This window comes from Pan troglodytes, chromosome 2, assembly GCF_028858775.2.
Source record: "Pan troglodytes isolate AG18354 chromosome 2, NHGRI_mPanTro3-v2.0_pri, whole genome shotgun sequence".
In the NCBI taxonomy this organism is placed as follows: Eukaryota; Metazoa; Chordata; class Mammalia; order Primates; family Hominidae; genus Pan; species Pan troglodytes.
Genome location: NC_086015.1, coordinates 150,519,290 through 150,546,606, shown reverse-complemented (window position 1 = coordinate 150,546,606; position 27,317 = coordinate 150,519,290).

The window sequence follows — 27,317 nt, the reverse complement described above, 5'->3', positions numbered from 1 at the left end:
ATGCTATTTATAAGAACATACAAATGTATGGCAATAAATATATCAGATGTGTAATGTATATTAGGTGATATGTCCTAGGCTAAATATGTATCTAGAGGTACATATGTATATGTATTTAGAGTGTGTATTTACAATCGATTTTGGACGATGCTGAGTGAAACCTTTTGAGCTCCATCCGTAGCTGACTGAGGCAAAAACAAGCATCTTCTTAATAGTGCCATTTCTAAACCCTTCTCTTGATCATCGCTCTGGCATCGCCTCCACTACCTCCATATAAATAAGAAAATCGTATAAAATAGGTAAACAAACAGAACACTCCAACCTTCTCCCAACCGGGTAAGCCTAACCCTTCACCTCAAAGCTGTTTTTTTGTTTGTTTGCTTGTTTCGTTTTTTCTTTTTTTAGTTTGATTCTGCTCCCAAACTTTCCCGCTGCATGGAGACTTTTTAGGGCCAATCTCCAAATTGGCGGAGATTCTGCGACCCAGCTCCAGACCTAAGCAGAAGGCGTGACTCAGACCTAGTCCTGGCCACCAGGAAATAATGGTAGCTGAATGAGGGGAATAAAATTCAAGGCGAGGGCGAGCATTGGGACTGTTAGGCACGTGAGCACAGTCCCGGGAGGATTTTTTTTTTTTTTTTTTTTTTCAGCTAACGGTCTTTGAATGAGAGTCTATGACATCAGGTTGCAGATAAGGAGCGGGTAAGAGAGATGAAAGTTGAAAAGGTTTCGATTTGCAAGAGAACAAACTTTTTGAACTCTCCATGCAGATGGTGCAAATCTGCCTGTAATCATTTTTCAGCTCAACCGGGAGCTGATATCCTAGAGAAGCCCCAAAGTAAATAAGCATCCCTCCCACCCCCCAAAGTCACGCCTTTAAAAGGAACACCGTCTGCCTAATTACGTTTGAATTATGCAAGGAGCTCCGCAGAGGATGGAACTTTAGACAAATAATTGCTCCATTGTGAGCGGCCGGCCCGCCCGGCGCGGCCTCCCTCCCCTTTTCATCACTCGCGCTCGGAAGGCGGCGGGTCTCTCAGCCACCTGAAAACCGCCGCTGGGGGCCGAGCCAGAGACTCCTGCCTAATTAACCTACTTTTCCTCCCAGTAGATGTCAAGATTTTAAGAAAGGGTTGGGGGAGGGAAAAGAGGGACACACAGGGGTTCCCCACAACCCCAAGAGTCGAAACAAAGTTCCTTTGCCAAGATTCATAGTTATGACTCGTTTGCACTTCAGGCAAAAAAAACTTGAGATGTCCCCAGGGAATTGCTTGGAAAAGCTTCCGCTGCTATCGGGGTGCCTTGAGGAGACAGAAAGTTTTGGAAAATTAGTGCCATTTGTGTGTTTCAATGGTGTTACAGTAAATCATCGTAATCAAACAGGTTCTCAAAGTTTGGGAATAAATGAGAAAATGTAAAGATCTCTATAATCCTTAAATGAAGAATTAGGTTAATTTTCCAAATGAGGATTCAATTAAATTCATCTCGTATGTAATTTTGTAAGCAGAAAGAAAGAAAGAAAAAGAAAGAAAGAAAGAAAGCAAGCAAGCAAGCAAGCAAGCAAGCAAGCAAGCTAGGAATTTTAACCAGAGTGTCCTGTCTTACCAGTTTGCTGAGGACCACTCTGCTGATCATCCAGCAACAGTTATTTATGATGTTCTCCTCACAGGTAGATTCCCTATTCAAAATCAAAGAGTTGATTTTGATTTATTTCCATTTGTTTTAATTTGCCTAGGACTGAAATTGTATTTTCAGGATCAGCAGTCATATATTTGGATCTTGTTATTGGGAAAAAATGTAATTACCTTCAAACCTCAAGAGTTCATATGCAAGCTGTGTAATAAAATGATTGAAAAACACACTATTGACTCATTAAGTCTCTTTTTAAATATTTTCTCACATTGATAAAATTCACAATATACTAGCCTTCTATTTAAGTAATTTTGGAAGAAAATACATGGGCTTTGAAATTTACAGGAGCTGAGGGTGAGGTGGATTTAGTATTAGAACAGAAAACTGAAGGTTCTTATAGATTGTTAGAAATATTTTCTATAAAAAATAGATGCGTTGCTATTCAATTAGTTGATCCCCTCTGGCTTAAAAAACTCCACAGGACACTAGCTAAAGGTGTACACAAACATTTCTCCAGAGGGCCTATATATATTTATTTATTCATGGAGCCGAAGGCAACCAGTGTATTAGAAGCAGAGATAGAAATGGGGTGAAGGGCTGGCAAAGGTAAAATGCTTCTGAAGTGAGTTCCTGAGATCAAAGTTCCTAAATGGCATTCTTTCTCCAGGAAAGTTATTTATCAGCACATTTGTTTCAGTGAAAATAGTCAAGATGCTTTGAGTAATGGATTATGAATCTCACAATTAAGTGAACTGTGTGGTTTTCAGTGACCATTTTCCTATACGCACGCATACAGATAATCCCTTGTGTGTATACAGACATAATAGACAAACAGCATTATACCCCAAAGATATATTATAAATACAAATATGGAAAAAGATTGGAGTGCAGGAAGAGCAGGGTAGATATATAGAAACAGAGAAAATGAGGGCCACATAAACTATCAACTGAGTATGTGATTTTAGAAAGTGTTAATTCTTAAAATCTCACCTGGCTGAAGGCATAGGCAACCTTGGGTAGCCCCTGACAAGGTGCCCAGGACTTGTAAAATCTGCAAAAGGTGAGTACAAGGCTCTATAATATGTGTTTCCTCTAGAGTAAGAATTAAAATGGGAAAAATGGTTCTAATCTCACATTTAATTAACATGTAGGATTTTATAAAAACTGGCAGGAGCTGCTTATATAGTTTGAGTCTATAAAGTAAAACATTTGCATTGATTGCCCATCACTGTCCCCTAAATGTCTCTGTATTCCTTTTCCTGTTTACTCAAATCATTCCAAATTCTTAAGAGAAATTGCTGACAATCTTCACCCTGATGAATTTTTTATTCCACCTTTGATCATCATTTATGAAATTAAGATATATTCATCTCAAAGAAATGCCCTAATTCCTAGAAGTATACTATGTTTTAAATTTTTTTTCTATTGCCATCAGTTAAATACTTCTGAATTGCTTTATGGTCTAATACTTGAACTACTTTCCCTCTTTCCCTATATTATTATGGTTATATATTCAAACAAGTGAGTAAACCGTTATTTGATTATTTATGTAGATGACTTTATAATAAGTAAAAAGACCCATAAAACTAGTTTTTTCCCTACTTCTTAAATATACTTTTTTTTTTTTTTGCTCAGATATCCTCTTTCTCATGAAGATTTTAAGACTAAATCATAGTATAGTCACTGGCATAAGAATGATGTAGATAATAAAGTTTGCTAAATATGTATGGGCTTTGATTTGTGTTTGGTCAGATTGTAAAAATTGCACATAATTATTTAATTGGTGGACTCAAATAATATTTCAGGCAAGTTTTAGTATCCTGGTATGCTTAGGGAAGAGGATGAGGAGTTAATTATAAATTTTTTCCACAAAGGAAAAGTTTATCTGTAATTATTTGTTGTTTTAAATATAAACAAATCTTATTTTGTAAATTTGAGTTTGTGACCTTAATTAACTAATGTACAAGAAAAAAGTTTTTATCATTTTACATCATAAAGTATGAATTAATTATATTGAAATAATCTAATAATCTATATGGTTTTTACATATTAGCTTTATATATGTATTTACGTATACCCCCATACACATAGGTATACACACATATCCCAAGATCAAAACAAATTTATAGTAATTTAAAACCTTTTTTATAGGTTGTTTATTTATACAAGAGTAAAGATACCTATAATAACATATTCTTAAAAATTTCTTACTTAACCGAACTAACAAATGATAGAGTATTTGCTAAGGAATAAAATTTATATAATACGCCACATTATCTAATGATGGTATTGTATTTCAAATTTTAGATATTCTGCTATCTTATTATATTTCTGTAAGAGAGTTTCATTTGAGATATTTGTTGAGTTACATGCTTAACGTTAATATTTATTTTAAAACATAGTGTTACCTTGCAGCTGCCTGGAAATATGTTTTATAAATTTGTGTTTTTGTAAATGTGGGCAATATTTATTCACAATTACCTCATTTTCAACAACATCTTAACTATTTTCCTGTCCTAATCAACTCAGTAGATCTTTAAAACAACATGATTTTTGGTGTAACACAACTATGAAATAAAAATAGAAACCACCAAGAGCAGTTTATTCTTATTGGCTACAGGGATATATTTATTTCACACTGGATGCATTGTATTTTGGAGGTGGAGCTGACACCCCAGAACATGTGCCAAGCTTCAGTGAAATGCTGTGCTGCAAAACCGAGGGCATAGCCGACCCAACTGGGTTCCTGGGAGCAGGGAGCCTTTTATTAGCTGTCCGTTTGTTTTTTAGGTGGAGACTTCACCACCTTTTCTAGTCATGATGAATCTGTCGGCGACACCTCTTCTGTGTAGTCTCTGAAAGAACACTGGATCCCTTTTAGTTCTAGAAGAACTAGTATCTTCCTGATTTTCTATGGTGTTGAGAGTTAAAAACACATAATGATTTCACATACGGAATTGTTCTGAGCAGGTCTATTGACACATATAATCAAAATAATGTTTTTACACTCACAGAGAGGATTACACACTTCCATTATTTTATTCTATTAAAATAGTCATTTAGAGAATTTTCATAAAATTAACATTTCCTAAACAAAAATTGGTAGGTTTTTTGTGGTGACCCATTTACCTTTAGAGGTATAGTGGGAGAAATATAGGCATCAAAGGCCAGCCAAAATAAAATATGAAAGTCTAGAGGATTTCTCATAATCTAGAAAACTTTGGGAGTAGAATGCAGTATGAGAGAGACTTGTCTCTGGTGGATATCTAAATATCATTTAGATCCTTCGTTTTACAGATCAAGAAAATGAAGCCGAGGGAAATGAACTGACTCTAAATCAATGAAGCTAGTCTAGGATGACATCTAGGTCTTCTGGTCTCCACCCAGCTTTTATTTGCAGGACTATACACATTATTGATGACTGTTAGCTCTTCGAAAGGCAAATCTGTTTCTCTCACAATTTTATCGCACCTGTGCTTGCCTTTGAACAAAAAGCTCTCAATGAAAATATCATTATATAAAGTCCTGATTGTGGATTGCATTGCCTTAGGAAGGCAGGACCAAATCCCTCACCAGACACCTATTATATTCCGGAAGTGTTGGAATAAGGGTGCAGTAGACACCATATGGGAAGATATTATTTTCATAATCTCTTATTTGAGAGAAAAAGAGGCTGTCAGCCCTTGCGTTCTTTAAAGTTGTGGGCCTGAGGCTGAAATAATTGATATGACATAGACACATACATGAAAGCAGCATATTAGAAGTCCAAGGAAAGAATATTTGTGCCAGAATATGCATGTGTGTAGGGATTGGAGGACAGTAGCCATGCAACAGGCAGACACTCGACAGCACAATGTAGCATGCAGTAACTTATACAAATATTATAAACTTACTAGTTATAACTTAAAATATATAGTACAATATTATTTCTCTGTATGTTATTTAGGGAGCAAAATATTCTTCAGTTACCTAAAAAAATTGATTGTCTTGTATTTCATTTTAACTCATTTTTGTTTTGTTTTTTTTTATTGATATGTATTATATATATTACATATTTTGGAGTACCTATGATAATTTGATACATTTATATAATCAAATCAGTGTAATTGGGATGTCCATCACCTTAAATATTTGTCTTTTCTTTATTTTTGGAATATTCAAATTGTTATTCTATTCTAGCTACTTTAAAACGTACAATATATGAATCTTAACTATAGTTACCTTATCGATCTATCGAACACCAGGTTCATTGTAACTAATTTTGTTATGATTGACTTTGTATATATTGTAGAAAATAACATATTGGTCCTACTTCTGCTTTTCAAACTGAAAAAGATAACAACCTTAAATTATGTCCTTTCCCCAGGGGATATTTTTTAAAAGGGACAAAGTTATGCTCTGTAGCCTAAGTTGGAGGGAAGTGGCATGATCACAGCTCACTGCTGCCTAGAACTCCTGGGCTCAAGGAATCCTCCTGATAGGACTACAGGTGTGCATTACCACGCTTGGCTAATTTTTAGTTTTTTGGGGAGATGGGGTCTTATCATCTTTCCCAGGCTGGTCTGAAACTCCTCCAGGGAAATTTTGAGAGCAAATAATATTTGATCAAATTATGGCTACGTAAAAAGTTTTAAATATTATGGGATTTATAGTAGCTATGGGGAAATGATTTATTAACGGAAATAAGTAAATGCTGATAATCTTGATGCTTTGGCAGTCTAATACTTTCATGAGCCAACAGAAACCATCTGGAGTATATAGCTTGCTGTTTCTTCTTGTCTAGTAGACAGTTATTTGCCTACATCTCCATCATATAATCTAAATTTATTGCTACTTTTTGGGGGCTGGAAATTTGGAAAAATAATTGGTATGCTTTCCTGAAAACATCCTCTTTGTTAGGCTGAGAATTGGCCTGGCCTTCTTAATACCAACCTACAATGATGTTATTTATATTAACAGCTATATTTGGGGCTTTCGTGATCTTTTGGGGATTGAAGATTTCAGTTATCTTGCTTTGGTGTTCCTGAGTCACCAGCTTTCTTCATCTCTCTCTCTCTCTCTCTTTTGGTCTGTGACACTGTTTCACTGAAAATGATCTTTCTGACTAATGGTATGATAGTGCCATAATCTAGAAGCTATTGAAATCTATTTTCCAAAGTATTTGTTCCTGGGAAAAGATATCCCTATTGCTGCTGGCACACTTTAATTGCATTTTTTTTTTTCCTTTTTGCTGAGCAATACAGGATTAAGTTGGGGTAATAAAATCAGTGAACAATATTGGTACCAGCAGGACACTGCAGAACAGAGGGGGAAACATTCTGGAGTTTTCTATGCAACAGAAAGATTAACTTGATTTTGATTTTGATGTGGGGATAATGCATTAAGATAAAGAAAGAGATTATTTCATTCTGTTTGTGATGACCAGTGGCCCCTTCAGGAGGATGTAAAATTCTGGATAGTATTTCAGAAAACGTGAATAAATTGTATAGTGAATTGGATTATAGTTACTAAAGTAATTGGTAAGTGTCTATGTGAAAAATATAAACTAGCAAATAAACACTTGGCTTTATTACAAATACAAGAAAACACATTAAAAAATTAAACATGATTCTCATAAGAATATGCAATAATGAAAATTGAGGGTTAAATAAGAGTCAAGCTGAAGTTAGCATTACATTGTGCTTAATTTTATTACCTTAATACTGCTATATCTTTTGGTGAAAGTCAAATAAGTATCTAATATATTTTCTAGGGAAAACAAAACACAATTTGTAATCTTAGAATCACAAAATAGGATGTTAGGAGGTCCTGGTAACGCTCTGATGGAGGCATAAACTTTTCCCCACCACTTCAGAGAGAACGTTGCTCAGCCTCCTATGAAGAATAACTGCATGTGCTTTTGTACTAGGTATTAGGTATGTGATAGTGGTGACAATAGCAACACAAATGACAGAACAACTCCAAAATAAAGACATTTCTGAAAAGGATATAGGCATTCATTACACGTGTTGAGGACTGAGTTATTTTTTTCAGCATCCATTGATACAAACGCTATGTAATCGAAGCTTTATGTGGAATGCAGTAGAAAGTTGAAAAAACAATGAATCCATGCATTCATATTAGATGGTTTTCTGAGTACTGAACCTACCTTTTTTGTTTTTGTTCTCAAGAGCAGATCCTTGGATCTGAAATATCTTGTTAATATGTAGCTCAATCCATATTTTAACTCCCAATTTTAAATAAAGGTCCGCCTATCAAGATTCTGTCCTTCGGCTATTTGCCTTCTTCCTGTATACTCTGTACCAGTTCACAATTTCTTTCTGTAGCTTCAAAAATTGCATATAGGTAACTTTTATTTTATGTATATATGTATTTATTTATTTAGACATAGAGTCCCACTGTCACCCAGGCTGGAATGTAGTGGCATGATCTCGGCTCACTGCAACCTCTGCCTCCCAGGCTCAAGCGATTCTCCTGCCCTAGCCTCCCAAGTAGGTGGGATTATAGGCATGAGCCACCACGCCCTGCTATTTTTTGTTTGTTTTTTTTGAGACAGAGTCTCACTCTGTTGCAAAGGCTGGAGTACGGTGGCGCAATCTCAGCTCACTACAACCTCCACCTCCTGGGCTCAAGTGATTCTCCTCTCTCAGCCTCCTGAGCTGGGATTACAGGGGCGCACCCCCACACCCAGCTAATTTTTTTTTTTTTTTTTTTTTTTTTGAGATGGAGTTTTGCTCCTGTTGCCCATGCTGGAGTGCAATAGCACAATCTCGGCTCACTGCAATCTCCGCCTCCCAGGTTCAAGCAATTCTCCTACCTCAGCCTCCCAAATAGCTGGGATTACAGGTGCCCACCACCACACCCGGCTAATTTTTGTATTTTTAGTAGAGACGGGTTTCACCACGTTGGCCAGGCTGGTCTTGAATTCCTGACCTCAGTTGATCCACCCACCTCAGCCTCTTAAAGTGCTGGGATTACAGGCATGAGCCACTGCGCCCGGCCTTACACCCGGCCAGCTTTTTATATTTTTGGTAGAGATGGGATTTCACCACGTTGGTTAGGCTGGTCTCGAACTCCTGACCTCAAGTGATCTGCCCACCTTGGCCTCTCAAAGTGCTGGGATTATGGTCATGAGCCACCATGCCCAACCTCTGCTAATTTTTGTATTTTTAGTAGAAACGGGGTTTCACCATATTGGCCAGGCTTGTCTTGAACTCCCAGTCTCAGATGATCCATTCACCTCAGCCTCCCAAACTGCTGGGATTACAGGCGTGAGCCACTGCACCCAGCTGCATATAGGTGACTTTTAAATTTGTATCTTCAGCCTCAGGCTCCAACCTGAGTTCATAAGCCCTATTTTCAGTTTCCTAGCAAAGATATGTATTTTTTAATGTGTGGTTTGTCAATCTGGACATGTCCAAAATAGAATTGAAAGTCTCCTCTGTCCCTCCTTCTTCTCCCCTTCAAGTCTGTTTCATGTATTAAGATCACTAATTTTCAGTCCTTCAGGCTCACGATCAAGGAGTTTTCTTTTCACATCTCTTCCCTTCAGTCCCCACATCCAATTTGCCTTTAAGTCCTTCAATACCAGCTTGCCCTTGGTTTCCTCTCCCCTTTTACTTATTTCTTGTACCTGAATAATTAGAATGTTTTTCTGTAACCACTCAAGTTCCATCTTCCAGTTCATCCTTAACATTAAGGCATCTGATCTAAAGAGGTACCATCCATTCAGGATTAACTAGATGTTGGGCACTCTACATAAAAAATCCCACTTATTTAATTCTTACATGCACCCCATTCAAGAGGTGTCATCATCATTTATAAAGAAAATGGAAGGCTCAATGAATTGAAGAAACTTACCCCAGGACATTGGTAGAGTGGCCATATAATTTCTCATTCAAATAGAAATGCTTTTGAGCACGAAAGGGGGAATAATTATGCCCAGATAGATGTAAAAGGGAACTTCAAACCAGGACACTAGGTTATTTATTCAGTAAGTAATAGACTCAAGCAGGGTTCCCCTCTACGTCTGTCTGGAGAGACACTACAGCCATCCTGTGACCATGAGGGAGTAGCTGATTAGCTGAGAATGACAGAGAAAAAGGGGAGAAAGAAGCAGATCTTTTGATGACAATGTTAATCCACCCATCTCCATCTTTATGTTAAGTAGATAATAAATATCCTTATTGTTTGAACTATTTCATTTCTTGAAGATGACTACATTTCAATATAAGGAAAGACAGTACATTATACAAGTAACGGCAATAATGTGTGACATCTGCTAGCATAAGGGTAGTGCAGGTCACTTTGAGAAATCAGTTACAACAATCTAATCTAATCTTGTGTAAATATGTATGTGTGTGTTGGGGGATGGCCAGTGAAAGACTCTTGGAGGAAATAACATTTTAATAGAAACTTGCATGCTGAATTCAACTCTGTCCACCTACATTTTTGTATCTGGGAAACAGTGTTTTCCCTCCCAAGAACTTTTGGCTTTAAAATTTACAGATGCTTTGCCTGTAATCCCAGCACTATGGGAGGCAGAGGCAGGTGGATTACCTGAAGTCACGAGTTCAAGACCAGCCTGGCCAACATGGTGAAACCCCGTCTCTACTAAAAAATACAAATAATTAGCTGGGCGTTGTGATGGGTGCCTGTAATCCCAGCTACTCAGGAGGCTGAGGCAGGAGAATCACTTGAATCTGTGATGCAGAGGTTGCAGTGACCTGAGATCACACCACTGCACTCCAGCCTGGGCAACAGAGTGAGACTCCATCTCAAAAAAAAAATAAAAAAATTACAGATGCTTTGATTTGCAACTTTGACAGACAAGTAATATTAGACAGGGTTGCCAGAGTCAAAGTGGTACAGGGATTCAACTTGAAAGGTCACCTGGAAGTTTTCCATTTATTTAATTTATTTCTCAATAATTTGTCTCAATTTTATTTCAACCTTGTCGGTGTGAAGTGTTAGAATGCAAATTACCTTTTTGCCTCTATCTTTCTTTTGTAAGATCTCTGGCTTTCTTTGGTTTATTTCTTGTTGAGCTGGAATTAAAAAAAAAAAAGGAAGACCTCTGAATTCATGAGTGACTTGTTAAAAAAAATGTACTGAGCAATTCAGAATTATACAAACAATGTCAATTGTAGAAAGACCACCTGTTCCAATGAAGTCAGTCCTCAGAGATTTTAAATACACTTTCTTCCAATCCTTAATTGCCTCGGGATGAGGCAATCCTGTGTATCTGTTCAGACCATTAATAACCTACTTCACCTGATTGCAGCAAGTGTTTTTTTTTCCCTCCAGATTTGTCAAATGGTAAATGCAAGGACTTTATGCACTGATAAACAACAAAATTGACCAAATTTAGCAGTAGGTTTCAGCCAAAGGCAATTTTTTCTTTTATCTTCCATCTAATTTGATAACTAATGGTTTCTGAAAAATTAAAGCTGGATGATTTCTTCAGCACACTTGCTAGATTTTGATTAGATCAAGTATGATCTGTCTTCTGCTTTGCTTTTAGGAATTGTTCTCAGGGTCTACTTCCTCTCACTTTTCATAGCTCTGTATAATTTGATAAAGATTAACATAACTTTCTCATAAGGAGATGGTGTTCTGCTCATCTATTCCAGTCCTTTGATGTTTCTAATATTATCGTTTGATTTTTGCATCTTAGACAAGTCACTTAACCTCTCTGTGCTAATTTTTATTTGTGAAATGATAATGAGGAAGCTAATGAGATAATTGGCTACATCTTTTAGGTAAACAGAGTTAGAAAATTACCAGGGCTGCAAAAATTCCGGAATTAGCACGTACCAACCAACTCTATTTGCTTTTCTTTCTAACCATTTCTAGAGCACTTCCTTCAAGGGTGGAAGACTCACTATAGTGGCTCTCCTGGCCCTAGCATTTTATACAGGTGTTTATTTTAGAATGGTTTTAAGAAAAACTTTAAAGGGAAAAGCAAGTCCAAAATAATAACGTAAAATGGTTTTTGTGGAGAAAACTGTGTGTTTGGTGATGATGGTGTGGGAGTGTGGGGATGAAGTTTGTGAGCTGATGGAGTACACATAAGTCCAGGAGCACTCCTTGCATCATGGCTTGCATTAGAGACACACAGCCATATCAGCTTCCACAGCAGTGGAAGACTTAATAACTTGGAGACTTAATAACTTGGAGACTTAATAACTAGCCTGTAAGAACTGGCCTGTTATGCCCTTTGCAAAGGGCAGGGTTTCAATAAATGTTTAATTTAAACCATAAAATTCTAAAGATCTGGTCTTCATAAGTGAAAAGGAAGAGACAGAAACCATACAAAGTGAAGTGGCAAAATGAAAGTAAATGCACAGAATTAGTAGCTATAGTGTAGAAAGGCAGAAATGTGCCAAGGAAGAACCAGGAATACCATGAAGTATGATGGCTCCAGAATAAAAAAAGAATTTAGATGTTGCAAAATAGACTTTGAGCACTTTGCAAGAGACTCCCAAGTTAATACTGAAAGTAGATTTTAAAGATACATTAAAGATAGACTCACGGGATGGCTCATACCTGTAATCCCAGTACTTTGGTAGGCTGAGACAGGTAGATCACTTGAGCCCAGGAGTTCGAGACCAGCCTGGGCCACATGGTAAAACCCTGTCTTCTGCAAAAAATACAAAAAATAGTCAGGTGTCGTGGCAGGCACCTGTGGTTCCAGCTACTTAGGAGGCTGAGGTGGTAGGATCCCTTGAGCCAAGGGCATCAAGGCTGCAGTGAGCCATGATTGCACCACTGCACTCCAGCCTGGGCAACAGAGACCCTGTCTCAAAAAAAAAAAAAAAAAGATATATTAAAGGTGAAAAATTTACTAGAAAATTATCTGGACTCTAAGAGTAAAAATGTGCATGGGGCACATTTTTCATCAGATCATCTAATTTAATATGATTTTTCATGGTTTGCAAGGCTTTTTGTGGTGTGTTTCTGCTCTAACACTTGCTGCCTCGTGACTGTGTGCAAGTTAAAAGTCTGTCTTTGTGCCTCAGTTTTTCTCATAAGTAAAATTGAGAAAATAATAGTACCTACCTCAGGAAATTTTTGTGATGATGAGATGAGATTATACCTGAAATATACGTAAAAGAGTACTATAGTAAGTTCTTACTTAAGGTTAGCTGGAATTAATTATAGTTATTATCATTACTACTATTATTATCATCGAGAGATATTTTAAAAGCGCAAACTTTGGAACCAGATTTCCCAGCTGTAAATCCTGGGTTCATCACGTGCTACATGTGGGTATTTGGTCAAGTTCTTTCAGCTTCCAGGTCTTTATTTCCTCATCTGTAAAATGGGGACAATAGTACTTACTTCATAAGATCATTGTTAATTTTAAATCTATTAATGTATATAAAGGTTTACAGCTATGCCTGGTTCATAATTGTCATTATGGTGATGATTATTTTTCTGACTGGCCCTCACCTTCTTGCACTCTACTCCTAAACCACATTGACTTGTGTTTTGTTTATCAAATGAATTAACCCATTATACTTCAAGGTTTTTGCTCTTGAGCTCACCTCTTCAGCCAGGCCTTTCTCAACCACCCTGTTTCTTTTGCTCCAAACCCACAGGTATTCTCTATCTCAATTAGTCTCAGTTTTGTCACAGCATTTTCTATCTGACATTGTCTTTGTACATGTATGGCTTCCCTTATCCTACTCCTCACAAATCTTAAAGAATATAGATCGCATGCTTTGTTTGCTATTGTATCCTAGGGCCTAGATCAACACCTGTATATGGTAGAATTAAAAATAGTCAAATCAATGAGCACAATTGTGATAGGGTCTAAAGTGATCTGTAGATCAGTAAAGACCATTTACATCCTATTCTTAAAAACAGTGTAGAATAGGGCAGTCCAAAATGTGGTCCATATGATTGATTCTATAAAGTTGGGTCCAATGTTGGCAGCTATATACTCTATGTCTAGACCATGATACTTTGAGGATAAAAGGAGTTGCTGTTAATAATCATGACAAAATAGTATGCAAAAAACTGGGGCAGTCCAGAGTAAATCTTATCCATGAATTATCTGCATTAGGATCATAGGTGATGATGGACTCATAAATGCAGCTTCCCAGGCCCTGTTCCAGCTCCACAGCATCAGGATCTTTGGTAAAGACACCTAATGTCTATATAAGGAAGTGCTCTGGGTGATTTTGAAACATGCCAAACATGCCAGAGTTTGAGAACCACTGGGGTTGAGGATTAGAACATCCTCTTTTGGGTGCTTTGTCCCCAACCCAGGAGGCTTCCCTAAAGGCGTTAAATACTTATTAACACTGTTGTGTGAGAGCTGCAGTGGCGAGATTGCTGCTTGGAAGCCAAGCACTCATTAGCACTTGTATAGGAACCTCTGCCTGTTCTTGAGGGTTAGTTTCTTGGCAAACAATAGAAGTCTTCATGAAGCACTTCTGCAGAGTGAGGACAAATTTGGGGTAATGTAGTGCAAATTGTAGGAAGTGAGTACATTAGCAATTAAAGAGGTTTAATAAGTCTGAAAAAGAGTTTTAGTAAGTCTGGAAAAATTATGTATATTTTAGGAGAAAAGTGAATAATGGTAATATAATTAAAGGCTAATCACTTATAGTTGAATCCTATAGTACCGTCTTTCTTTCTTAAAATAATGCTTTGGAGATTGGAGTTTGGAGTTTGAAGATCAGGCTAACACTTATAAAATACATTTTTTTTTGAATTTTTGCTACATGTATCTGTTTTGGCTGCATGGACAATATTTTCTGATTATAGGTAATAATGATACAGTAAATAAAGCTTTTACCACCCTCTCACTTTTTCGCTTATCACTTCAACGAAGAATTCTCCTTATCTATTTCACCTTCCTAGGGTGGAGGTAAACTACTAATTGCCGTTTTGGTTTTCCTCATGCCATCTTTATGTTACCTCCTTTTTACTCTTATCCTTTTCTAACCTTTTCAAATTCCGTTCTCTTTTCATGCATCCTTGATACAGAAAGATAATGTATGAATTTATACCTTCATCAATTTAAAGTCTTACAGACAAATATGTAGGCTTGGTTTTGAACAATCTCAACAGCCACTCTGCAGTTAAGCTTGAATCCCTGCTAAGTAGCTTACTAATGCTTTAAACAAAATCATGAAATCATAGATACGTCATTTTATATAGAGATGTATATAAGAGACACAGAGATGTCATTTATGTTTCTTGATTTATTATCATTTTCCATGAAGTAAGAAGAAATTGATGGAGAAGGTGTTCTTGTGAGATCTTCATTTAAAATAATATAAAAAATAAGAATTCATCAATAAGCATGATAAAACAAAGTTGGAGAGAGCAGCTACCTCTCATTGATTACTTATAGCTTGTGCATTTTATTTCTCACTATCTAAACCTAACCATAGGATTTGGCAACCACTCCAGCAATCTGAATTTTGTAAGACAGAGATCAGAGGTTATAGTCATAGCTATTTTCAATGCCAGGAAAGAGAATGCTATGTGTGGAGTTTATAGAAATTATTCTCACGATTATTTAAATGTTAGGCTTGCCATAGTAATTTAGATAGGCAATTTTAAAAGGAAAACAATTTCATTGAAAATTGGGTGTATGTAACTTTAAAGGTTTTCGGCTTGGGATCAGGCTTTCTCCAATAGGCTGACCACTTTGGGTAGTGATTGGCAACTTCTTTTCTAGGTTTCCCAATTGGTGCGGTTTCAAACAGCAGGAGGGCAACCTCTCTGAATTCAGAACACCGAACAATTCTAGTTCAAATCAAATCTCTGCCTTTTAAACCTCGCCTAAAAAGATTCTCTCTCTGAAATCTCCTACAGAGACATAGAGGTATCTTTATTACTTCTAACATTAGCTGAGTATTTAAAATATTACAGAGTATAATATCAAACTAGCTCTGTCCCAGGGCCTCCTCCACCTATACTAATACGCATCTATGTACTAAGACAATCTATTATATTATAGTATTTGTCAAAAACCAACTTTAAGCAGAAAATAAATTACTGTTTCTAAGTGAAACATTAACCTTCTAATGGTGGGCATGCTTGCTCTGTGAATCAGTATTCTTAACCTAATAACACCTATAGTTCTGAGAGACAAGCTGTTGTCAAGATGCTGGCTCTATATGAGAAAGTTGCTTTTGTTTCATAACATGTATCCCTTATCCCCGCTCTGTGTGCCCGCCTTACATTTACTCTAGTTGATCGTGATTGTCTTCAGGTTTTAGTTTTGGAACTGTGGTGTGTGTGCCAGAAGTGCAACTTTTGCCATGATTCAAAAAGCACACCGGAGGCTGCTATACCACTCTGGCTGTTACTTTTTGGGAATGGGAGCAAGCAGAAAAATATACGTTTGGTAAAATAAAATTGAGTACCGTGTTTATTTGGTACTACTTGTGGCTACAATAGAAAACATTTCTTTGCACGTTTTCCTCTTGAATACAATCTGGAGTTTAGTTTTTTAAAACACTTTTTTTTTTTTCCCTGAGACTGGGTCTCACTGTGTTGCCCAGTCTGGCTTCCAACTCCCAGGTTCAAAGCAATCCCCTGGCCTCAGCCTCCCAAGTAGCTGGGACTTTAGGTGCACACCACTGTGCTTGGCTGCAGTTATTGTTTAATATGACATTAAATTATATATGAATGAATAATTTTTCATTTATGGTATAAGTTTTAATGAACTTTTCCATGAGAATAGAATGTTAAGGTTTAGAATTATGTCCTGGTTACAGGTTAGGGAATTAGAAATCACCTTTTAAAAAATTTCTTTTATTCAAGATTATAATTTCTCCACACAACCCCCTTCTCTCTCCTAAAAATGGGCAAAAATCTGTTAACAGTTTTATGATTTGAATTTTAAGGCCATGTAAATATAGCAGGTATTATATATGATATTTTTTATATTTAACAAACATGCAAAAGATCTTTTTAATACTCCTTTTTATTTGCTTGATACAAGTATTGATGATTTTGTTTTGTTATTCAAATGGCATGTATAGACTGGGGGTGTAATTCCTAAAATATTTTTTTTCAGGCCTAGGGAAAAGCCGAAATAGAAACCACAAATAACAAATTTTTATAAATTGCCATCTCTGGTTGGCTAGTTCTTCTCTGAAAGAAGTACTACAAAATAGAATGATGAAGAGAATATGAATTTAAGATTTACTTCATAAGAATTCTAAATTCTCCAAGTTTTATATTTAGTATATGACATTCCTCTAAGTAGAATAACTTTTGGCTTTTTTGTTTTCATATTTAAATATGTATTTAAATCATTTTTCTTAGAATTTAAAAACATATAGTCTTTGAAATAACTTAATTTTCAATAATGTGTGTAAAATAGCTGTATTTGCACTGATTTGTCCGGGACAATCAAAAAGAGTCATGCATTATAGCCATCTAATTATTCAAACTTTCCTAAAAATAGCTTAAAAGCAATTTAGAAAATAATAGAATATACATTCTATACTCTGGGTAGAATGCTAGAAATAATGAGAGTCTTGGAAAATAATATCAACACATTAGGTATTCAAGAGAATGAAAAAATACAATTCAACAACAACAACAACAAAGACTTAGGGGATAATGATGAACAGTTTAGACAAAGGACATTAACTGTAATGTCAACTGCAGCAAAACAACATAAAAAACTATGACTTGTGGCCCTTCATTGGAAAAATGTTAGGGGCAACTAAAACATTGGGAATATATGTAATTGAAAGAAATACAAATTCCTCTATGAAAACTGAAAAAATGAGCACAGGGCTACAGGAATCAACTAAAAAAAGATAATGAGGACTACATAGGGGTGGAATGCAAATATAATGAATTTTAAAAAGATGATGCTTTTTATTTGTATTCATTTCTCTCAGTTTGCTTTTTTTTTAAACAGAAGGATTTGTACAATAGGAGAGATACTTTAAATTGTATTATAGTATGCTATCTATAATTGGATAGGATTCAAGTAGATTTTCAAATTAGCTTACTTCAATTCAAGGGATATACTAAATACCTCTATATGTACATTTGAACTGGAAAGAAGAGCCAAAATCCTTTTCTATATATATTTAGAGCTTTAAAAAGTAATAATTTAAAAAAAGTAAGTTAAAAGAGTTTCAGAGGAGAAGAGAAAGGCACACATATTTTCTTCTAATGAACTCAAAAGCATCTCTCAATTTTAGAATTTGTGGTGGAAAACTACATTTTGATTGACACAGGTGTGCAGGGAGGGAGGTTGTCAGTCTGATATGAACCACATTAAGAGGAGAGAGATACTTTAGGGTGAGAAAAATAAAAAGGGCTTGACAAAAAGAAAACAAGAAAAAAACAGAGAGAACGGATATGGGGGAAGGAAAATGCTCAAAGTAATTTAAGCTTAAACAATACCTCAAGCTCAAAACAATTACCTCAATATTGTACAAATTATCTATTTAGTTGGAATCAACAAAGTGACATTATTATGCCCACCTCTTATAGCACATACCACCTACTTCAATATTCAATGAAAAATAAACAGAAAGAGTGAACTTCTTGATAATTTACCCAATAAAGCCACGAAGCACCAAGGATGTTGCCACTGTTTGGTCTCTCTCACATTGTCCATCAGTCTGGCAGAAATACGCAAACTGGGTGATGACATTTCTATCTGCACACCTGCCCAGTGACCAGTGTTTTGTTAGGATCCAGCTGTATTTAGCTATTTAAACATGACAAACTCCATATTAAGGATCTTAAACTTGCAATTAAAAAGGTATTGTCTAGAGAAAACTCTAATGGCTCTGTGAAAAAACTCTTAATTCCACTTACTAAATATAAAATCAAATATTGCAATTAATTATAGACTGTGCCAAGGCGACCCTTTTGCTGACCACATTACCAGTCCTCAAATGGGGAATGGGTAAATGTTTTCTGATGAGGGCTAAATTGTTGCCTTCTGCTCTATCAACTGTTTTCATAACCCTTCAGTTCCTTTGGCCCTCATCTGTTCTCCTATGGGTTTTGAGGCTGGATTTTATGGCTTCCTTCTCCTTAGATTAATGTTCAACAACTAAGGCTTTGTTGTTCTCAGTGCGAACCTTACAACTTTGTTTCCCTCTGCCCTTCTTTGTTGAATGTGTTCATTTCCCTAACAGAATGTCTCTCTCATGCAGTCGTCAGTCTGGACATTGGCCTCTGTGTTATTGCTTGTCCATGCAGCTGCAGCTTCTCCTGCCCTCACTTACCTCGGGTTTCATATCTAGTGGGCCAAGTTTTCAGTGCTCATCCCCACTTGGTGACCCATGGCATGTACCCTATCTTCACTCATGGTATTTCCTCATGGTTCTAGGGGACTTCTGCATCAAGGAGGATTCAAGCTCTATGATCATTTTCCTTTAATAAGGGTTGTTCTCAGGCCATCCAGCTGAGTAGGAGGCTGGCTGCCTTTTGCTGAGATTTATCTGGCCATCTCTTCCTGACTTTCTTTATCTCTTGTGGCAAGGTCTGTCTCATTTCCTTAGGATGTTGAAGCTGGAAAGGTCTAGCTTTAAGGGGGGCCATTTAGAAGGCCATGTTGTTTATCTGACTTAGGAAGCCAAATCAATACTGTCTCATAGTTACTTTTGCTTACTGTGTGACTTAAGCTAAGGTACTTAACCTCTCTGTGCCTCAGTTTCCTCCTTTAGGTAATGTGTAATTACTCCACGTATTGTACACAGATGAAATGAGTTGTGTAAGGATGAGTGACAAAATAACTTGGTGTCTTATGCTCTTAGTACAGTATTTGGCATTCAGCAAGTGCCATGGAAGTTTTGCTAGTTTTATTGTTATTCTTTCAAGAGTAGACTTTTTTTCTTTCTTTCTTTCTTTTTTTTTTGAAATGGAGTCACTCTGTCACCCAGGCTGGAGTGCAGTTGCCCCATCTAGGCTCACTGCAACCTCCGCCTCCCAGGTTCAAGTGATTCTCCTGCCTCAGGCTCCCAAGTAGCTGGGACTACAGGCATGTGCCACCATGCCTAGATAATTTTTGTATTTTTGTATTTGTAGAGACGGGTTTTCACTATGTTGGCTAGGCTGGTCTTGAACCCCTGACCTCAGGTGATCCACCCGCCTCAGCCTCCTAAAGTGCTGGGATTAAAGGTGTAAGCCACTGCACCTGGCCAAGAGTAGATTTTTGAATACAAGGAGTGTGTCTGCTTGTTGGGTTGTAGAGCTGGAGGTAGAAATTTTAATCATTTCATGACCACAAGGTGTATATTAAATCCTTATGTAATAAACTTAATTTAGCTTCACAGCAGCATAGTTTATAATGCCATTTTTAGGCTGTGAACAATGTTTTTATCTAAAATAGTTATTTAAATTCTAGGGCTTGAATTTACACTCCATCCCAGAACTACAGAATATTTTGTTTGGCAGGGGAAGCACATTACCTTTATTATTCTACTTGGTTAGAGAATATTTGCAAAATTGCCTATGTAAGATTTAGGAATCTTAACAGATATTTCCAGTTTTAATGGTGTGTTTCTTCAGAAAAGAACTACTGCTCACTGTAGAATTATAATCCTATGATGAAGAAAAGTAGTTTTTTTCTAATTTGCATATATTTATATGATAAAATATGAGAGAAATAGAAATTGAAATAATAATTGAAATAATTTCATAAAATATGAAAGAAATAGAAATTGAAATAATGGAAAGTTATTAATCAAGATTTTTGGTAATATATAAATTAGGCATTTCACTTAAAAAATTTGCAATATGTTGAAGACAAGTGACGAAAAGTCTTCAGTTTTGCCAAAAGTATAGCTTTAAAATGTATAAAAGTATAGCTTTAAAATGTATAAAAATATAGCTTTAAAATGTATAAAACAATTAACATTTCTTCCTAATTATCCCTATTGTGGGTGATGAAATTGACAGGGATGGTAGGGGAGGAAGTGAAAAGCATACTTGCTTTAGCTTTTGTAAACACATGCCTTCAGAGAACAATAAAGATTTTTATTGTCAGATATGAAACTGCAAGAGCCCTCTATTGTCATACTTTACAGAGTGTGTTTATTTGTCTTTGGAAGCTTGGCACTCTCATATACATTTGTAACCTGTTAGAGGAGTAAAGGCTATTTTGTTAGTTATTGTTGACATGAAACACATTGAGCTATAGATAATAATTACAGTTTTATATGTTAACTATATGTTATGTAGTTTTATACATTCCCTTTGATATTTGAAAGCTCTTAAGATATTTTAAATGATAAAGGAATATTAAATAAATAATCTACAGTTACTTAAAAATAACAGAGTTTAAAAAGCCTGGTTTGTTGATTTTTCATTTAGAGAGGAATAAAAAACTATAGGCATTTTTGAGGCTTCACAAGATTAAAAGATGGTTTTATATTTTTACATATTTAGATACCTATAAATACATGCAGTTAAGCCTATATATTTCCAATGAGAAATTTGAGTTTGTTTCCACATTGTAATGCCAGTATAATTTTCAGATGCCAGAAAACATTGTTTTGGTGATTTCTTCCTCTGTCTTTACCTTGCTTCCTTCCTTCTTTCCTTTTTTTCTTCTTCTTTTTTTTTTGAAATGATGACAGTAAATGTTGGACTTTTTAAAAGGTGTCATAATTTTAGTCTGTAAAAATTTTTAAATATTACAACCAGCATTGGACTGGTTGTAATATTTATAGACACTTACAAAAGAGTTGTTGCATGACTAATCACACAATCACTCTGGTAGTTAGATTGAAACTTTTAGAATTTTTGTTATGAAAATAAAAACCTCCTAGTAAAATGCAAAGTTACACATATATTTGTAATAGTCTCTCAAATAAATGTTTTTTAAATAAGGATACATCACTATGGGCTAAAATTTTAAGAAATAACTTTTTATTTATTTCTTTTAGTTTTAAGGGACATGATTTCACCTTAATAGCCTTTTTGAGTTCTATCATATTGCAAATGTTATGGAATATCAAGGCAATTCTACTTAACGTAGTTTAAAATTAAACCTATATTAGACTTTCTTAGTAATAAAGCAACTTCAACAACACGAAACCATTGAAGTAATTTTCTTTGAAGTAGCAAATGAATTAGAAGATTAATTAACAACTAATTACCCTGGATTATTTGATTACTACCTAAATAATGTAGATATAATTTTTCAATGGATTTTGGTTTTAATTTTACCTGATGAAATTGAGGTCATCTGAAAGCATCTATTTAATGGAGCTAGAAATTTGTCTGCCAGGGCTGCTGAGAAATATTATTTTAACTTTACCTTTTCTTGTGATGATCACATGAGGAAAAGTTCAGCTATGCAGTCACATTTAATTTGCACTGCAGAAAAGAATAAATCACTAATTTGTCAAAAGGTGTGGAGAAGAATTGATTTACCTTTATTCTGCAACCAATGTCTCCAGAATTTTAGATTATGAACATATGACATTGGAATGTGAGAAATTAAAAGAGAAAACAATATAAATAATCTTTTTGCCAAATACAAATCTCTAATTATAATGGAAAGGGGAGAACCAAAGATTCAGTAATTAAGGAAATGTGTTCTTCTTTTAAGTATTTCTGAAAATGTATTGAGAATATAGGAGTCAAATATAGCACATTTACTTCTAAATCTACTGTATTTACCTGAAAGGACTGGGACCTTATTATTAATATTCTATAAGTAAAGCAGGCTGACCATTGTGAAATTTACACAATGAATCCATTTTCCACTGTACATTTGAATATTTGTAACATCAGGTAAGTTATAATTAAATCCACACACATTTATTCTACATATCAAAATAAGATACATTTTTCACTTTCTTGGTTGTAAACATGTGTTCTAGAGGTGAGCAACATCAATATTACTTTGACTCGTGTAGAAATTGTTTGCTATTAAACTGTGCTTCAGTTTGCAAACTAAAACGTATGCCATAGGACCACATCAAAGGCCATCACGCTGTCATTAAAAGACATCAAAGGGCATTCTCTCTGTAGCCTGTAAGTTTTATGGCAAGTATCTCATAGAGATGTCAGGTCATTGGGAAAGCCAGGAGAAGACTCCATCTAAACTCAGTTGTCTTTGGTTCCTTTCATCTGTTTGGGAAGGTAGGCATCTTGGGTTAGAAAGAGTTTGGCAGTGATTTGAATACTGGACATCAAGCCTCTCTGATTTCAGCTGCTCTCAGCATGGAGACTGTAGTCATGGTCTGTCCTGATGAACACATCTGGGGAAGAGAAAAATGATCCTTGTGATAATGTCATTGAGTGCCTGTGAGGCATAAAGCCATAAGCTTCTTTTTTGCTCCTCTGAGGATGCAATCACATAGGTAATTTTGGTATACTTAGGTAATTCAAGATAACTTTGGGAAGGGACCATTTCTAAATTCAAAAGCAGTACTCTCATTTGCTTAGTGTGGGGCTGAGGCATTTTCTACAGAACAGAATAATGGAATTTCTATTTAAACAAAGTAGCACAGTAAATTTAGTTTCTTCTAGTTAAAGCATGTTCATGTAATTATTCCCTTAATGAGATATTACAAAAGCCTATATGGAGAATAATATCTGTACAATCAAATTAGGGGACAACGATGGCTAAGTTTCAGCTGATTAGAGAAATGCATGTATTGTACATGAAAACAAATACTTATAGTCTTCCTTAGGTGTTTTTTTAATGTATATATAATTTGTTTTCCAGCCACATCTGCACAATCCCAGGGTACGTTAATTTAATTTTGCTTAAGAAGTATGTCCTTTATTTTGTCATAAGCCCAAAACATATCTTGGCTGGTTGTTTCTACCTATTAGGACCAAACAAAATTTGCACGAGAACTAACAAATTGTCATGAGAAATGAAGGTTTTTCTTTTAAGGGGGGTCTAATGAATTAATATATTTACAGAACACAGTTAAAAGCATTTTGTGCTACTTTGATCATTCACTTACATGTCATTAAGTAGTCTAAGCATTTTGTTATGAAAGGGCTCTGTTTACAAATTAGACCAAAGAACACGTTTCACACTGAAGATCAGCATATATATTGTATTTTTTTTCAGATGCACATGACACAACCTTAATATTAGAGCCAGATGATTAAAAGAACATTACCTGAGCCATGAGAGTCACTGAATGAGCTATGCTAAATTGGTTGTTTTCTGTTTTGTGATTAATTGTGCTTCTAAACCATATTTTAGTGTGCTTTGTTTTTCTGTCCCCAGTCATCCCATATTATTAAAGAGAAATTCTGCATATCTCTCCTGGAGTCCAATTAAGGATTTGCATCATGACTAGATTTTTCACTTTAATTACTGTATATAAAGTAGGTTTTGACTTATTTCCATATTTATCAAACTATGCAGAAGAAGCAAAATTCATCAAATAAACAGATATCTGTGGCTATAATTGCAGCCTGCATCTAGGATGTAGGAAGAAAATATGAGGGTCCAAATTTCATTATGTAGAACATAATAAACATCTGAATAATTAAACTGTGTGTAAATCATAGGCTTGGCAATAGTAAGAAGAGGAGACACCTTCATTTCATTCAAAAATATTTTAAATATATTTCTAAGAATATAACCCAAACATTAAACAAACAACAAGTTGAAAACATGTCTTATGAGGTCAAAATTTTACACTGGATAATGTGTATTTGAAACATTTTAAAATTAATTATATAATATATGATAAGCTCTCTATGTACATGGATTTCCAAAAGTCCCTCTTTTCTTTTTAGCAAGTAGGTGAATAAAACTAAAAAGAAAATAGCTAATTATTTTGATGATTTTCTTTATACTGACTGCAAGTAATTAACATTGCAAAAGTGATCTATGAATTTCTAGGACTAAAAAAAAAAAAAACAAAAAACCTGGCTCCTAAATATATATAATTTAAAGCTCCAAATAAACATTCTACTTACAATGTTTAGCTATCTTCTTCTTATGTATAGTTAATTGTGTATTAAAGGATTTTAAGCTAATAAATATAGGGGCTATTACATTTATTATATTAAAAATTTAATGACGGAAAGTATATTAATATCACGATTAAGATACTAGCAACTTATCAAGAGTGTAAAACTTAAGACTTCATTTTAAGCATGATTCTTTAACTTTTAAGACATTCAGAAAAAAATTCAAATAGGTTTTCCTTAGATTATTTAATTACAAAAACTTAAATTGTCTCTAGTGTCACAAATGAATTAGATTTATTAATTTCAAAACTTTCAAAAAGATATTTTAATTTAAAATTTTAGCATTGTTAAGCTTCTGACAAGGAAAGTTTAATTCTGGTTATTGTCAGGTTTCTAAGGGCTTTGAATTAATTTACTTGTAAGCCCTGCTGTGAATGTAGCTGGTTACTTTTGAATTAGATATTAAGGACAGATAAAGTGATGAACCTGCTTGGCTTTGACTACATGAAGATTTATCATATTTTGATTTCCACAGGCTCCCAGAAGTGAGGATGTCTAGAAAATAGGATCTGCCTAATGCTGTCTGAAACCATTCATTTCTCCCTCTCAATTGACAAAGCAACCTCCTTTTTACTTTCAGATATGTTACAAAATGCAAGAATACAGGCATTTAAAGGTAGTTACAGCTAACCATATTAAGGCCAGTATGTTATGGCTCATCCACATAACTTGGGTATGTCCCAGTGTGCAATGCATGGAAATAGGTAATGTACAAACGTGGATATAGAAGTGTGGTATGTGCCTATTTGAATTTTTGGCAGGTGAGGAAATAGTTGTGAATTAACGCAAATAATGAGTAACTGTACATCTCTTCATACTAACCATTCTCATAAATGTATGAATACTTTACCTGGTCTCTTTTGGTGTTTCAGCTGGCCTTCCTGGGCCAGCATCCAATCCCTTTCTTAAAGTTTATATTCCAGAAACTGTTGAATAATAAAAAAATGAAATAACTAGGGATTGTATGTGAACACCTTAAAAATTATTAGCAGAATTGAGTAAAATCAGTTAAGTGGATGTTTAATGGCATGCTCATAAAAAATATTTAGTTGTTTGGCTTAAAATGATGTTTTCAAAACCCATGTCATTAAATGAAGTTATTTAGATGGTCTTATAATAAAGAGATATTATGTCATAAAACTAGGAGAGAAAAGTTTCATTTGTCTATTACGGGGTAGAAATGGTGATAAAATGTTAAAAGGATAATTACAAACATGGAATTTATAAATTTCAGTGGTACAAATTGTACAGTTTGGTATTCTGAATATAGAACGCTTCAGTGAAATATTCCCAGAGCCAAATATTCATTTTATAGTTGAAGACAGTTTTCAATAATATTAGTTTTTTAGAAGAAAGAAAAACTATAACTGATATCTATATTTCATGAAGAGTTCTAAAATGGCTTCTTATTTCCCTCATTGGTTTTGACTATAGTGATAGTGTTAAATGAATAATTTAAGAAACAAGTATTTTTTGAAGAAAAATCTTTTAGTTTTAATTTACAAAATAGATTTGCTTAGTATAATACCCAGTGTAGAATTATGGACACAGGTTGTTTCCCTCCTCAATAATAGAATATGGTCTGTTTCATCAGTAAGGATCTTCTTAAAGGAAGTATCTGCTAATATCTAGAATTCTTCGCAACTCAGAAAATATATATTTCCTTTCACTTATTTTTCTCTTCTTCTTTAATAAAAACTTTAGGCTTCCACTGTAGAAAAAAAGTTGTTGTTTAATAAGGAGATTCCTGGGCCTTACTATAGCAGCACTTATTTGAAATTTGTGGGATTGAGGCCTGGGAATTTGCATTGTGAACAATTATCTTAGGCAGTAGTGGGCTGACAGATGTTTAAGAATTTGCTCAATGAAAAAAAGTATATATACATGTACATGTATATTATAAATGCTACTATATAAAGAATGTACTGTGAACAGTTTTAAAATAATAAAATATACAATATTATTTACTGTAAATTCCATATAGCCAATTGATTCTCAGAGTGCTGCCTTTAATTTTTGTTGAACTCTACTTGTAGCCAAACTGTGGTTGCCATTGGTGAATGAATGTAGTTTCAATATGAATGCTGGTTGATATTTTTGCTTATAGTAAGAAAACAAACCAATTAAGACATGTTGAAACTCACTTGTTAGTTAATAATGTTACTTTTTTTCTGAATAGGATAATTGTTTTCAAATATTGGAGGAACATTTCTTCAATTTTTGAGTTACTCATAATTTAATGACTACAGAAATGGCACATTTTTAAGTTTAATCTACATTAGTGTAGACAACAATATCAACACAATAATAAGGCTTGTTTTGTAACATTTTTCAAATTTAATGGTATAAGTATTCCCACCAGTTTCAGACCATTTTCAAGCTACCAATGTGACGTCACTTAAAGTAGACCTAAACAGCGAGATAATAGTAAAGTATGGTTAATATAAAGTGAAGGATTTTAAATACTTATTATCTTTATTTTTAAAGTAGTTTAGGTAATTTTAATATATTCAATATACTGCATATTTTAACACAAAATTTAGTTTTTAATAATGATTTTATTTAACAACCAGCTGACAAAATTTCTAAACATTTAACAACTTACAAATTTTTTAAAGATAGAATCAGAAGATTATAAATTTCTCAAGGGGATAAATAGATATAAAGATAGATTACATTTATAACGGATTGCACACAGCTTACGTACATAAGCATGTGAT